The sequence below is a fragment of the Alosa pseudoharengus genome, unplaced genomic scaffold (assembly GCF_046254945.1).
Source record: "Alosa pseudoharengus isolate Yale_2024_CS ecotype anadromous, Long Island Sound unplaced genomic scaffold, YU_APseudo_1.1 YU_APseudo_1.1_scf_24, whole genome shotgun sequence".
Classification (NCBI taxonomy): Eukaryota; Metazoa; Chordata; class Actinopteri; order Clupeiformes; family Clupeidae; genus Alosa; species Alosa pseudoharengus.
Window position 1 is genome coordinate 6821118 of NW_027468689.1, and position 15135 is coordinate 6836252.

Sequence of the window (15135 nt, forward strand, 5' to 3'; positions counted from 1 at the left end):
CATATGTACCCTAGCAATGCTATATACATTTACTGACCAGACCAACATATGTGTGTTTTTTGGCTAAAAATGTAAAAATGCCTAAATGTTAAATCGCCAAAAAAGTATTTTTTGCAGACACATTGCTTTGCATTACAGCTAGAGGGATGAAACTTTGCATGCTCCATGTGGGTCATGTGCAGAAGGTCTGACTTGAATTTCAGCCTTGTAGCTCCATGCTACCACCCACAACTCCACCTCTGAAGTGGGAGTGGTCAACTTTTTTTATGTTTTTCCTTCACAATTCTTTTTGTGGGTGTCTCAGAGATCCCACCTTTGGAAGACTTATCAGGGGCCTCAAGGCTGTGCCATGTGTCTTGGTCCCATCCCTCTAGCACCTAGCGTTACCACGCCAGAAGAGGGAAACCTTGTACGTTTCGAACCGTTTATCTCCTTCCGGGAATAATCCACCGACACCAAACTGAGCCTGGCTTGTTTGTGATGTCCCGTTGTTCAACATATTCTGATTTCATACTGATCGGACCAACATAAGTGAGTTTTTTGGCTATAAATGTAAAAATAGCTAAACGTTAGCAATTCCACTGCTTTGTTATTTTGCATAGCAACCACCATATGTACCCTAGCAACACCCAAGCAACCACCTTAATTACCCTAGCAACGCCCTAGCAACCATCTTAATTACCCTAGCAACCACTTGTATAATGTCTTGATTTGAGTTTTGATAAAAATTATATTGACATGGCACCACAAACCTAATTGATAATGGATTTTAAGGGGGGTGGGTTTCGGTTACGGTTCATTTAGGGCCAAAGTATCTTGAGGCCTTTTGGACCAATGACAGGAAGGCTGAGCTGCTGAACATGTACACTAATAGGGGTGTGTCAAGTGGTATGTATAAATGAAAGTGGTGTTAAGGTTTGTTTCTGTGTCAATCCTTTCTTGAAGTTCAGAAAAGGAACCTTAACATTTGTTTTTAATGACACTGAGCATACTGTCTTACAGATGCTTTGGGGGGAGATGCCATACGTTGACCCTGATATCAGTGGCACACATTGCCGGATGGCAATTGGCCGTCTGATAAAAGAACATGGTATGACTGGCATTCTATGTTTTCAATTTCCTTATTTAAAGATCAAAATTATGCAGACTACTGAATCTGATTACACTTTAACACCCTTCTATCTCAGCACTGAGTCAAGGTTTGTCTGGGCCTGAATATCTGCCACAACACAGGCCGCCTTGGTGGCCTGAGGAGTTGCCCTTTGCCTCAGTCAGTGACGGTACGTTAATATTGAATAACCAGCTGTTACTGTTTCAACTGCATGCACACAGCTGTTGCAACATGATTTGACTTTAACTTTGTTCCTCACTATGGTCATTTTGATACACTTTGATGCATTTTTTAAAGGAAAAGGTGAAGGGCGTAAAGCTTTCACTGCTGAAAAGCTGAGGCAGGTGGTACGCTCATACAATGCGTATTACAATCTCCAGGTATATATACAATTGTATGAACCTGTCTAAAACCTTTTGCATACCAGTGTGTTTTACAGACTAAAACAGATTTGTACATACATATCCCCCCTCAACCCCCACCCCACCCCATGAGGTAAAGACGCTGGGGCACAGCGCTTCTCACCCCCCCACCAGCCACCCCTCTCCCCCATGAGGCAAGGACGCCCGGGCACAGCCCCCCCCCCCCCACAACCCACCCCCATGAGGCAAGGACGCTGGGCACCAGCAGCAGCATCACTACCAGCAGCAGCATCACCACTACCAGCCTTTAATGCAGATTTCAATCTCCAGGTATATATGTACAATTGTATCAAGCTGTCTAGATTGCTGAAGTTTTGCTTCATTCCTTAAAAACACAGAAAATACTTAAAAAGAGAAGGATGAATGATTTCAAGTGCAACCATTGTGTTTAAAGACATTTGTACATACATATCTAACAACGATGCGCTTTTCCCTTAGTCAGAGAATGTGCAGCAGTTTGTTGAGGCACCACCAGCAACAGTAGCAGTACCAGCTGTGTCAGTGGCAGGAGCAGCACCAACAGCAGCACAAACACCATCAGCACCAGCAGCAGCGGCAGATTATAAAGAAGGATCACAATGAATATTATGTCATTTTCTTTAATGTGTCAACATCTTTTGGAAAAGTAAAGCTTATCATCCTAAAGCAATCTCACTTTTCTTTGTTTGTTGATAAGCTACGTGTTTTTCATCGTACTTGATTCAATATCCAAGTGTGACAGTTTTGGTGTATCGTAAACAGAACAGGACAATTGGAAATAGTTAGCCACCTACAGAGTCTAAAAACAAGCAGATTAGCACTAGCAGAGTTAGGCCTACTTCTTTCCCAATGCAATAACATAAAAGCATTCATTCATTTACTCATTAGTCATTTCAGTTTGTATTATTACATTCATTATTAGTGGGTTTGATTTAGCAAGCCCACTATTGTTCTTCTTAAGTTTTCTTTATTAGTGGGTTTGATCCAGCAAGCCCACTATTGTTCTTCTTAAGTTTACTTTATTAGTGGGTTTGATCCAGCAAGCCCACTATTGTTCTTCTTAAGTTTACTTTATTAGTGGGTTTGATTCAGCAAGCCCACTATTGTTCTTCTTAAGTTTACTTATTATTAGTGGGTTTGATCCAGCAAGACCACAGCATGGCTGAAAGCCATGCTGTGGGCTTGCGGAGCAAGCCCACTATTGTTCTTCTTAAGTTTTCTTATTAGTGGGTTTGATCCAGCAAGACCACTATTGTTCTTCTTAAGTTTACTTATTAGTGGGTTTGATCCAGCAAGCCCACTATTGTTCTTCTTAAGTTTTCTTATTAGTGGGTTTGATCCTGCAAGCCCACTATTGTTCTTCTTAAGTTTTCTTATTATTAGTGGGTTTGATCCTGCAAGCCCACAGCATGGCTGAAAGCCATGCTGTGGGCTTTAGTGGGTTTGATCCTGCAAGCCCACTATTGTTCTTCTTAAGTTTTCTTTATTTCTTTATTTCTTTATTTATTATTCCCGTTCACCCACTTTTTGGCCGAACTACTGCTCCTAGACCGTTTGAGCTATCGCCGCGGTTCGAACTCCAAAAATTCAGGCCCGAACCGGTGTAACTTGCTTGTTGATTTCGTGTCGCTGGCACTTGTCGTTTTCGCGGTATTCCCGTTTTTCGGCGTTTTTGGGCCCCATTGAAATCAATGGCGGAATGTTCAAGGATTCTAATTCGATTGTGACATCACAGCTCTAATTGCTTAAGCTTGCACCTGGAAGAGTTCTAAGCCACCTGGCAGAGCTCTAATGGGCTGGGCTGGGCTGTCTGTGTATATGAAGGTGTGTGCATGTAACTTTTGACCCGTATGTCCGATTTTCATGAATGAGGTACCGTTGGAATCCTTGAATGAAGCCCAGTTCAATGCCTTGCCAGCACTAAGTGTAAAGGTAATGTAAAAAAAGATGTCTCATCTTTTTTTTAAAGCCAAACCATGTTGATACAGGTCATTAAAAAAAATATATATATATTTTCCAAATCCATTCAGCCCAGTTCAATGCCTTGCCAGCACTAAGTGTAAAGCCAAACCATGTTCATATAGGTCATTAAAAAAATAAATAAATAAAGTATTTCACCAATCCATTCAGCCCAGTCCTATACCCAACTACACTGTAAAAAATAATATGCCCTTTTAACTTAAAAAGGTTTGTTACCCCGCTGCCTTACGTTTTTGAGTTAACTTGACATAACGTTTTTGAGTTAACTTGACATAAAATTAAATTTGATTTAACTTATCTTTCTTAGTTAAGTCAACTGAAAATTTTACATAGACTCTGTTGTGTCAAAAAAGCCATGTAAGTTAACTTGATTAATTTACATGTTGTTTCAAAATAGAATCATTAGTTGAAATAAATTTGTTCAGACATGTATTTTCCTTGTTAGTTTTATTAACTTTTAAAAACTTTTATACTTATTTTTTTCAAAGAGAGGATGCACATCATAATATCGAAGAAAAAAACAAAAACTAACTAAAAATACACAGGTGGATGTACAGCACATCAAATTTGGGGGGGAAACCCATTATGCTACATTAGAAAAAATAATCTGAAAACACACATAAAAACAAATCAAAACTGAAGTTCTACGGAAGGTTGTTGTACTACTCTTTACCAAGCAGCCTGTTTTGGAGAAAGCAGCTGCAATGTTCATGTGAAGAGGAGCTCCTTCCAATGTTCAAGAACAGCTTTTGTACTTCAAACGTGAATTTTAGATGCTTCGGGTAGTCCATATTGAGACCCATCAGTCCAAAGAGTTCAAAGGCCTTTGGAATATTGGAAATGTCCATGACGATAAACTGTTCCTCCAAAACAAGACATATGTGATTGATTTTGTAGAACTACGCATTTGCTGCAGTCCTCATACACGATCAGGATCCCCACACTGGTTTCTTTTAAGACATCTTCAACTGGACCAGTTGGCTGAAAAACAAATCACCAGAAAGGTGAATATTTAACTCATTACCAGGGACATGCTTTTATTCTATTACAGTTTAGAACAGTTAAAATAATCTGCTTAGTTCAAATACAATGTTACATGCTTTATAAAATGATGAGTTTCCATCTGTAGAGCATGTCCTTGTATTTCAACCAGTGCTTCCAAATCACATTTAAAGTCATTTGCTAAACCTACCTCACAGGTCTTTAGAATGCTGGAAGTATCTTGACGAAGAAAGTGGGGCATGCCAAGCAGGTTGTTTGCTTATTCTGGTTGGAATCCTGAAATGCAAAAGGAAACACACAAACGCAAACACAATGTTAAACAAAAACAAAATAGAAAAAACTCTGAGCTCATTAATATTCACATCATAGAATGCAGGAGTCATATGTTCAATACTTACATGAGCATCAAGCTATCTAAGAATGTCTTGGAGCTTGTGATGGCAGGGTCCCTTTTTCTGAAAAGGACAAGAAACATGGGCAGATATTCATCAAGTTCACTGAGGAAGGTTCTCAAGAGATCAGCAGACATCAGACAGTTGAATTCCGTGAGGATGCAGTGAATGCAGAATATGACAACAAAAAAGAAAAGATAAAAGACATTAAATCAATATTTTTGTGTTCATTCTACAGGCAATTCTGTTAATACCTGGTGACACTATAAAATAAAAAAAAGTCAATTGTGTGTAGAAATGTCCGTTGAGGTCAACTTGCCTTCTGAAGGTGATAAAACAAGCAGAGCAAGGGGCAAAAGTGGCTGTGCTGTCCGTGCTTCAGAGTATATCTTCTGATGACCCTCTGATTCCGCGTTGAAAATGGGCTCAGTTTACAGGTCCACTTCATTAACACTCTTCTGTAACAGAGATAAATTACAAGCATCTGAGATTTTAATGCACAAAAATGTGTTTGTAAAAGCATTAGGCCTATTGAGATATCTGTTAAACATTGATACATGGCCTACATTATAATACACAATATTATTCAGATTTGAATGAGGACTTTCTATGAACACTGTAAAAATGCTTAGGTAACTTTTATCACCTATACTAAACATAGTGAGAATGAAGTCATGCTTAATAAAGATATGCTTAATGGGTTCATAATAATATTCTACATTTATGTCCACTGTGCTAAATAGCATCGGAGATGGTTGATATAGGATGTAGGCTACTAAAGGATCTTTGATATTGACTCATTTCTTGCCACACACTCTCAGTGCTGTTTTTAAAGTAAACTTTTGGCTCAAACTGTGAAAACAAACATATCACCCTTACTAATCTGAATTAAGGTTAAATTGTCATTAGTCCTTGTGAAGGGAGAACATGCTCATGGACAAGAGAAGCTTCCGTTAGTTAGCAGGCTAGTTCGTACCCATCTAAGTGAATGTATGCAAATAGATAACCACCAACCAACTTGGCTTGCCTTAAACAAACAAACAAAAACATCTCCTTAGCTACAAGGGGAAATAACCATAAGGAATAGAGAAAAGACTTGTTTTCTTCAAGTGGCTTGGTACATTACAGCATTATGATAGCTAGCTTTTACTGGTACTAGCGAGATATGTGGTTAAGCGAAAACATCTACGAAATGCAAGTGTTTCATCCAATTATATGGAAATAGTTCTACTCATTCAATTCATTGAGTGGTTGTGTACTAAAGTTTACTCACCAAAAACACTGAATATTGACGGATTACGTCGGATGAAAGTTGAGACGATTCCTCCATGTGCTTTTCTTCCAACAGGGCAAAGTGATGTAAACAGGTCTGGCCAGAGGTGGCAGTAACGAGCATGTGTCGTGTTTTGTTAAGGCTACTTGTTCATTTAAGTGAAGACAACAAAGTGCTTGTTCATTGAACTTAGAACAAAGTTGAATCAGTGAAAACTTAGTATTTCTTTTTGACTCGACAATTTTCACAGAGTTTAGTTATATTAACTAAACAAATTAAGTTAAAGCAACAAAACCACAGTATTATTTTTTACAGTGTAGGTCCATTTGAACTTAGTCATGTGTACAGATGTATAGATTATTACATTGAGAAACACACTTTCATACAGACATCATACATATCCACGCAGCATTACTAATCAAGTTACTCATCGTTGCCCAGCAAGAAGTCCACAATCAATTCAATTGTCTTGCCACGATCTGTGGAGCTTACAGACAACGTTATATTACTATAGGTTCTGTATGCTATTTAAAGCCGACCTAACGCTGAGTCCCTTCTAGACGGTGTGTTGCAATGCATTCTGGGTGCTGTGCTGTGATTCGACGGCTCATCACCTGACCCACCAAACAACAACTCTCTGGGATGTGGCAAATATCGCGTAAAAACCTTGTTGCCGGAACAACAGGGAAAAGGCAACAGGATAGCAGCACGAAAGATACACAGGATACACACGGAATTTTGATGGACGTCCTTATCAGTCTAAGGTCTAACTTATAAACGTGTCGGGTCAACGTCAACGATAAGTAAGTTAGGCTAACGTAAACGTTAGCTATTTGCTGTTGTCATATGCTAGTGCTATATGCTTTAGGCTACGTGATGGCCATTTATCACACTAATTTTAGGTACTACTTTTACGAGGTCTGTAGTTCTGTCAAAATGTATCTTATCGTTGAACAGACTACAAGGTTATCTTCCTTAGACTTCGTAGATGTAGTTACTACAATTTGGAAGCGAATTTCGAAGTGTAAATATGGTTTTAGTGTGTAAACAGACCAACCGCGATTTTGCAATGAAGTTAATGGAGCCTTTTATGTAGGGCTTCTAGGCTACTTTCACGAAGTCTGTAGTTCTGTCAAAATGTATCTTATCTATGAACACACTACATGGTTATCTTCTTTAGACTTTGTAGATGTAGTTATTACAGTTTGGAAGCGAAATTCGAAGTGCAAATATGGTTTAAATGTGTAAACAAGACGCCTGATGTTTAATATATGTTAATGAATGGGCACAGTATTATTGTGTACAGTAATGGGCTATCAGTAGTATGTAAACAGTTCATGTGTTATGTGATTTACATAAACTAACAACAGAAATGTTAAAAGCTGGTGTTGTGTTTCCTGAATTCTTACATTCAGGCATTCAAATGAAATGTAATTAAATAGCATATCAATCATGCAACAATGCAAAAACAATGAAACTAGTGTAGGCCTAATTATATTTTACATTAGTAAAGCAGTACTCTGATGTGCATGCTTTCACAAACTTTTGTGAACAATCTTAGCACTTTAAACATTGACTGTTTTGAAGTGCATGTATAGCAATATAGTATAAAAATAATAATTGTGATATCATTACAATTTGATGGGGGTTGGGAGGAGGGGGTGGGTTCATGTAGGTGGGCCCTATGACCCCAAAGTATGCCTTGACTGGGCCTCAGGTCAAAGAAGTTTGAGAAATGCTGATGTAGACAACAAAGCAGCAAGGAGGCGTCGTGTGATCATTTAAACAAGTTTTATGACAAGGTCGATGAGGGTGGGAAAAATCGTACATTTCTGTGCAAACTTTGCCCGCACTTCAGTCACATTGTCTTTTAAGAAAATGCAGTCCTTTTTTCGGTTCCAGCAGCCAACAACCTTAGAACTGACCCTTCAGGCCTCTCAGGAGGCGCTGGCCTTTAACCGCAGCCAGAAGAGAGTCAGCAGAAATTTGATTGCCTTTAAAAAATCTGACTTCTTAAAAAATCTTAAACTGGCTGCATTACGTGATTATTTCTGAGATTCTGATACGTTTTTAACCATGACCTATACACAGTTCTGGTTTGAAAATGTATCTCTTAAAATAATCACTTTATGCAGTCAGTTTAAGATGGCTTACTAGCAACTAACTAATTACCCTAGCAACAACCTAGAAACCACCCCTGTAATGTCAACCTAGCGACCACCATAGCAACCAGCATAGCAACCATGTTATTTATGCGTTTTAGCTTATTGGATGTTGCGTTAATGCAGACAACTTTTGATCCGTGTGCCCGATTTTCATAAATGAGGTACCGTTGGAATCCTTGGATGAGGCCGAGTTCCGTGCCACTGATCAAACCCACTCTTGCAGTTCCTCGGAACCGCAATTCTAGTTTATTTATTATTCCCGTTCACCCACTTTTTGGCCGAACTACTGCTCCTAGACCGTTTGAGCTATCGACGCGGTTCGAACTCCAAAAATTCAGGCCCGAACCGGTGTAACTTGCTTGTTGATTTCGTGTCGCTGGCCCTTGTCGTTTTCGCGGTATCCCCGTTTTTCTGCGTTTTTTGGGCCCATTGAAATGAATGGCGGAATGTTCAGAATTCAAATTTCGATTGTGACATCACAGCTCTAATTGCTTAAGCTTGCACCTGGAAGAGTTCTAAGCCACCTGGCAGAGCTCTGATGGGCTGGGCTGGGCTGTCTGTGTATATGAAGGTGTGTGCATGTAACTTTTGACCAGTATGTCCGATTTTCATGAATGAGGTACCGTTGGAATCCTTGAATGAAGCCCAGTTCAATGCCTTGCCAGCACTAAGTGTAAAGGTAATGTAAAAAAAGATGAGACAGCGCGAAGCGCTGTCTCCTCTTTTTTTTAAAGCCAAACCATGTTCATATAGGTCATTAAAAAAATAAATAAATAAAGTATTTCACCAATCCATTCAGCCCAGTCCTATACCCAGCTAGCTCCATTTGAACTTAGTCATGTGTACAGTTGTATAGATTATTACATTGAGAAACACACATTCATACAGATATTATGCACATCCACGCATCACTATTCAAGTTAAGTTACTCATTATTGCCCGGCAAGAAGTCCACACTCAATTCAATTGTCTTGCCACGATCTGTGGAGCTTACAGACAACGTTATATTGCTATAGGTTCTGTATGCTATTTAAAGCCGACCTAACGATGAGTCCCTTTAAGACGGTGTGTTGCAATGCATTCTGGGTGCTGTGCTGTGATCCGACGGCTCGTCACCTGACCCACCAAACACAACGATGCTTGAACCAGAACACTTGAACTAAACGTAGTAAAAATAAATAGCTACCAATGCTCCAAATAGCAACACACTTACACCGTAGCATAATGAGGGTATCTACATGTAAAGCGAAGCATTCAGAACTACAGGCAGTTTATTAAAAAGAACGTCAACGTCAACGGGTCAACGTCAACGATAAGTAAGTCAGGCTAACGTAAACGTTAGCTATTTGCTGTTGTCATATGCTAGTGCTATATGCTTTTGGCTACGTGATGGCCATTTATCACACTGATTTTAGGTACTACTTTTACGAGGTCTGTAGTTCTGTCAAAATGTATCTTATCTTTGAACAGACTACAGTTTTATCTTCCTTAGACTTCGTAGATGTAGTTACTACAATTTGGAAGCGAATTTCAAAGTGTAAATATGGTTTTAGTGTGTAAACAGACCAACCGCGATTTTGCAATGAAGTTAATGGAGCCTTTTATGTAGGGCTACTAGGCTACTTTCACGAAGTCTGTAGTTCTGTCAAAATGTATCTTATCTATGAACAGACTACATGATTATCTTCCTTAGACTTCGTAGATGTAGTTACTACAATTTGGAAGCGAATTTCGAAGTGTAAATATGGTTTTAGTGTGTAAACAGACCAACCGCGATTTTGCAATGAAGTTAATGGAGCCTTTTATGTAGGGCTACTAGGCTACTTTCACGAAGTCTGTAGTTCTGTCAAAATGTATCTTAACCATGTAGTATGTTTATAGATATCTTCCTTAGACTTCGTAGATGTAGTTACTACAATTTGGAAGCGAATTTCGAAGTGCAAATATGGTTTAAATGTGTAAACAAGACGCCTGATGTTTAATGTTAATGAATGGGCACAGTATTATTGTGTACAGTAATGGGCTATCAGTAGTATGTAAACAGTTCATGTGTTATGTGATTTACATAAACTAGTAAACAACATAAATGTTAAAAGCTGGTATTGTGTTTCCTGAATTCTTACATTCAGGCATTCAAATGAAATGTAATTAAATAGCATATCAATCATGCAACAATGCAAAAACAATGAAACTAGTGTAGGCCTAATTATATTTTACATTAGTAAAGCAGTACTCTGATGTGCATGCTTTCACAAACTTTTGTGAACAATCTTAGCACTTTAAACATTGACTGTTTTGAAGTGCATGTATAGCAATATAGTATAAAAATAATAATAATTGTGATGATATTACAATTTGATGGGGGGTGGGAGGAGGGGGTGGGTTCATGTAGGTGGGCCCTATGACCCCAAAGTATGCCTTGACTGGGCCTCAGTTCAAAGAAGTTTGAGAAAGGCTGATGTAGACGACAAAGCAGCAAGGAGGCGTCGTGTGATCATTTAAACAAGTTTTATGACAAGGTCGATGAGGGTGGGAAAAATCGTACATTTCTGTGCAAACTTTGCCCAAACTTCAGTCACATTGTCTTTTAAGAAAATGCAGTCCATTTTTCGGTTTCAGCAGTCAACAACCTTGACTATTTGAAGATACTAATCTATTGTGTACAGTAATGGGCTATCAGTAGTATGTAAACAGTTCATGTGTTATGTGATTTACATAAACTAGTAAACAACATAAATGTTAAAAGCTGGTATTGTGTTTCCTGAATTCTTACATTCAGGCATTCAAATGAAATGTAATTAAATAGCATATCAATCATGCAACAATGCAAAAACAATGAAACTAGTGTAGGCCTAATTATATTTTACATTAGTAAAGCAGTACTCTGATGTGCATGCTTTCACAAACTTTTGTGAACAATCTTAGCACTTTAAACATTGACTGTTTTGAAGTGCATGTATAGCAATATAGTATAAAAAAAATAATAATTGTGATGATATTACAATTTGATGGGGGGTGGGAGGAGGGGGTAGGTTCATGTAGGTGGGCCCTATGACCCCAAAGTATGCCTTGACTGGGCCTCAGGTCAAAGAAGTTTGAGAAAGGCTGATGTAGACGACAAAGCAGCAAGGAGGTGTCGTGTGATCATTTAAACAAGTTTTATGACAAGGTCGATGAGGGTGGGAAAAATCGTACATTTCTGTGCAAACTTTGCCCGCACTTCAGTCACATTGTCTTTTAAGAAAATGCAGTCCATTTTTCGGTTTCAGCAGTCAACAACCTCAGAACTGACCCTTCAGGCCTCTCAGGAGGCACTGGCCTTCTAACCTAGCGACCACCTGAGCAACCAGCATGATTGCCCTAGCAATCAGCATAGCAACCACGTTATTTATGCGTTTTAGCTTATTGGATGTTGCGTTGATGCAGATAACTTTTGATCCGTGTGCCCGATTTTCATAAATGAGGTACCGTTGGAATCCTTGGATGAGGCCGAGTTCCATGCCCCTGATCAAACCCACTCTTGCAGTTCCTCGGAACCGCAATTCTAGTTATTATATCTTCCTATAAGCCCACTTTTTGGCCGAACTACTGCTCCTAGACCGTTTGAGCTATCGACGCGGTTCGAACTCCAAAAATTCAGGCCCGAATCGGTGTAACTTGCTTGTTGCTTTCGTGTCGCTGGCCCTTGTCGTTTTTGCGGTATTCCCGTTTTTCTGCGTTTTTGGGCCCCATTGAAATGAATGGCGGAATGCTGGGGCTTTATGACATCACCGCACCTCATTACTTGCACCTGTTAGAGCTCTGCTGCTAGAGTTGATTACTTGCACCTGGCAGAGTTCTAAGCCATCTGGCAATGTCTAATGGGCTGGGCTGGGCTGTCTGTGTATATGAAGGTGTGTGCATGTAACTTTTGACCAGTATGTCCGATTTTCATGAATGAGGTACCGTTGGAATCCTAAGTGTAAAGGAAGCACTAAGTGTAAAGGTAATGTAAAAAAAGATGAGACAGCGCTTTTTTTTAAAGCCAAACCATGTTCATATAGGTCATTAAAAAAATAAATAAATAAAGTATTTTCCCAATCCATTCAGCCCAGTCCTATGCCCAGCTAGCTCCATTTAACCTTAGATATGTGTACAGTTGTATAGATTATTACATTGAGACACACACTTTCATACAGATATTAAGCACATCCATGCATTATTACTATTCATGTTAAGTTAATCATCATTGCCCGGCAAGAAGTCCACAGTCAATTCAATTTCGAAGTGTAAATATGGTTTTAGTGTGTAAACAGACCAACCGCGATTTTGCAATGAAGTGAATATGGAGCCTTTTATGTAGGGCTACTAGGCTACTTTCACGAAGTCTGTAGTTCTGTCAAAATTTATCTTAACCATTTAGTCTGTTCATAGATATCTTCCTTAGACTTCGTAGATATAGTTACTACAATTTGGAAGCGAATTTCGAAGTGCATCTCTGATACAGTGTTTAGGTTATGAGATGTAACAGGCAGGTCAGCATAGTTGATCTGTTGACTGTTTGCAGGTTATGGCATGTCTCATAGGCAGAGAAAAACTGAAAAACTCAAACACTGTTCACTTAATCAACAGAGTCAGTGTACTGATGAAGGAATAGATTAGATAGATATGGAAGGTTTGCAAAGTGATATCATGCTCCTTTTAAAGAGTATTTTTGGTAGGCTACTTTCAAAATAGAAAAATACAGATGATTTTGATACATGGTGTGGCTATGTATTTTATAGCTTATTTTGATACATTTAAAATTAGGGTATATTTGATATTAAAAAGTCACAACTGAACTTGTACAAAGTGGAGACAAGTCTCTGACATCGTCAATGCATGCCCAGATTGAACAATGTTGCAGAGCAGAGTTTTAAGAAATTTGAGGCTGGTATGAGGGAGTGTATTGTGTGTGAGCAAGTCTGGGCAAATTAGTAATTACAGTAAATAAAATGTCTAACGTTTTGCTTTAGGCAGTGTTCAACGTTTGCACATGTTACTTATCTGCCTGAATCTCAATATTCTGATCACAACAACTCTGAGCACATTACAAGTCAGCACCTGTGCTGCATTCATTGTTTTGCACTTTTATAATCACATCACCAAAAGTAGGTTATTGGTTTTACCAAAAATATTTAGCAGTATTTTTAAACTACAAACCTATAAAGTATTTTGATACAAAATATGATGGCATTTTTTCCAACTAAATAAAATACAAATAACATTATACTATTTTGTATTTTAAATACATGGCTCTGTAGACCAGCAATCTACTTGTCGAGGAAGCTCATCATTTCAGGAACGCTGCAGATCATAGACAGAGAAAGCTCTAGGAACAGAAGGCAGGCATGATTTTGTTGTCACACGCTACTATGGAAAATTAACTTTATAAAGACCGGCTCGGCCAAAAAAAAAAGAAAAAAGTATGCCAGATAGCCAGCCCTTAAAGCAAAAGTGGAATGTGCGCAATGTTTCATTTATCCCTCCTGATCGGGACGAATAAAGCAGGTATGGGGGACGAACGAAACATACAGTTTAGCCTAAGCTATGTAAACTTCTCATAATTTCAATATTTTACAACAAATGCTTGACTGGTTAAATGGTCATACATGTCATCAGAATATCGCTACCTGTAGCCTAGATGCAACAAGTGTTTATGAGTAAGCTTGATGAACCATAAATGAAAAGTTTTCTTAACATTACATTAGGACATTGTCATTAAATGCTTTTACAAAAGTATAGGCCTATAGCCTACAGTTAACATTTAATGACCTAGCAAATGTCAGTCATGACAATCGTGTTTGCCACTTACATTTCTGACGTCTGACAACTGCAAGTGCATCAAGAAAGGTCCCGCCAAAGGTCCCGCCATGTTAATGGCCAATCGTAAACTAGGATTTGGGGGTGGCACCTTGGGTGGCCAATCGAATCTCAAGGGTGGCCTGTGCCACCAAGAGCCACCCCTCTGGCTCCGCCCCTGCGTCAATCAATGGCCAATTGCGCAAAGACGGGCGGAATTCTTACGCTCCAGTAGCCTAAACCCATGGAGGTATTATATATAACTGGAGAGAGTGACTAAGTCCCGCCCTATATACAAATGAATGTTGGAGGCTAGGCTAGTAAATCCGGCCAATTCATAGTCAACGCCATATTGAACACTGGGGTTCGGATCCAGCACCAGTCGGCTCTGACCATGCGCCAAGTTCCAAAGCTGGAAATGACGCATGGACCAACGTCGATTTTTATTGGATATTCTGTAAAAAGAGAGTCGTCCTCCAGTAAGAGGGTGGCGATAATGCACATACATTAGGCTTGTTTGAGATGGACTGAGTCTGACTTGGTCTGGCTTACTACGTAAACGTGATCTTCAGAGGCTAGCCGGGAGGAGCTGAAACAGAGGGCAGCTCATCCCGGACAGACAGGCTACAGTCTGTCTGACGTGACTCGCGGGAGACATCTCGGGAGATATCGCGGAATTTTGTTTGCAATAAATACAGCAGAACTTTCATTCTTACTCATTAAAATGAGCATGATGACTGCCGAAATAAATTCTTATGATGTAGTTTAAATAAACCACTGTTGTCATACAGTTAACAGGCCTGCATTGTAGCACATAAATTCAATATCAAGTGTTTTCCCTATATGTGTGTCTATCTATTTAGCCAACAGCAGAAAATAACAGAATATCCAAACGTTTTCAGTAGGCTAGCCTACCATTGTTGCAGAAATCACGTATAAGAAGGTATCCCTTCGATTTCTGATTATTTTCGCATATTCCAACATAAGGAAG

General features: G+C 39.2%; 2 long non-coding RNA genes across 2 annotated transcripts; one reads left to right on the forward strand and one right to left on the reverse strand.

Annotated features, from left to right (window-relative positions):
- The first annotated feature begins 1014 nt into the window (after window positions 1-1014).
- On the forward strand, window positions 1015-1614 carry LOC143141871 (uncharacterized). The gene is made up of 3 exons (XR_012990812.1): window positions 1015-1090; window positions 1188-1280; window positions 1409-1614. It is a non-coding gene; the product is annotated as an uncharacterized LOC143141871 (long non-coding RNA).
- A 2523-nt stretch (window positions 1615-4137) lies between these two features.
- LOC143141872 (uncharacterized) lies at window positions 4138-6463 on the reverse strand. The gene is made up of 5 exons (XR_012990813.1): window positions 6160-6463; window positions 5206-5344; window positions 4893-4949; window positions 4685-4770; window positions 4138-4473 (listed from the first exon to the last, which is right to left on the reverse strand). It is a non-coding gene; the product is annotated as an uncharacterized LOC143141872 (long non-coding RNA).
- Window positions 6464-15135: the final 8672 nt, after the last annotated feature.